This window comes from Capra hircus, chromosome 18 (genome assembly GCF_001704415.2).
Source record: "Capra hircus breed San Clemente chromosome 18, ASM170441v1, whole genome shotgun sequence".
Taxonomy (NCBI): Eukaryota; Metazoa; Chordata; class Mammalia; order Artiodactyla; family Bovidae; genus Capra; species Capra hircus.
Genome location: NC_030825.1, coordinates 43166174 through 43167223, shown reverse-complemented (window position 1 = coordinate 43167223; position 1050 = coordinate 43166174). Strand labels below are relative to the sequence as shown.

At 41.7% G+C, this 1050-nt stretch overlaps 1 long non-coding RNA gene across 1 annotated transcript in view; it reads right to left on the bottom strand.

Annotated features, from left to right (window-relative positions):
- LOC106503126 overlaps positions 741–1050 on the bottom strand; it is a 7466-nt gene continuing 7156 nt past the window's right edge. The window contains exon 3 of the long non-coding RNA XR_001919477.1: positions 741–1050. This exon is cut by the window's right edge and continues 3806 nt beyond it. This is a non-coding gene — a long non-coding RNA (uncharacterized LOC106503126).

Genomic DNA, 1050 nt, shown 5'->3' with positions numbered 1-1050 from the left:
CCCAGGAACCCCAAACTGGAGACCTAAGGGCTGTCTTCAGATCTTGCCTAATTATGCTTTGCTGAGCCATGCATTATTGACGGTCACAGAGTTTGTAGGAAAAAAAAAATTGTCTTTATTTGAAACTGTGAGATTTCATCTAAAATCCAGTTTTTTTCCTTCTTTTGATAAGCTATAAGATCTGAGTAATGATGCCATTTGTCTTGTCCCCAGTGCTTTCCCTCCATTTCCACCTTTCCAACAGAGCCCCAGTTCTGTTTGGTTCTTTTCCTACCTTTTTTCAATTATTGATCCCAGACCCAGGAAATGCACCTGATCTTCTGAGCCAATCAATGTACTCCACTCTTTTAGGATCTGTTATTGGTCCAAGAGTGGCAGGTGACCTGAGTGTGTCCAATCAGAATGAAGGAAACAACTCACAGCCTCTGGTTAGAGAGAGAGCCTGTGGTTATTCCCATTTACACCAAAGAGAAGAAAAGAAAGCAAGCGCCCCAGCTGTTATGGCCCACCAGCCAGCAATCATGAGAACAGCCAGGCAGAGGAGAAAGCCAAAGCTAACTAAAGACAGAGGCAGAAATAGAAGAAAGAAAGGAAGGAAAGAGGAGAAAGAGAGAGAGGGAGGGAGAGAGAGAGAAAGACACAGATTCTTCTTTTTTAATATTTATTTATTTTTAATTGATTGATGATTGGTTTACAATACTGATTTGATTTCTGTCATACATCAACATGAATTAACCAGGTGTACATATGTCCCCTCCCTCATGAATCTCCCACCTCCCAGATTCCTGATGGAACTGTTATTACAATATGCATCAAACCCAATACCTCTAGAAGTTCAATTACGTAAAACAACACTTCCCCACAACGCCTACTTGAAAACACAGTTGGAGTCAGTACACATGCTTTCTACTCTAGAGCAAACAGTTCTAAATTAATGACGCTGCTCACATCATTCCCTGCCATAGCGACGAACTCTGGCCCATATCGTTGGGGTCTCCGCCACCCTTGACTATCTTCCAGACACCTAACTTGAATCTTTTGATATTTATC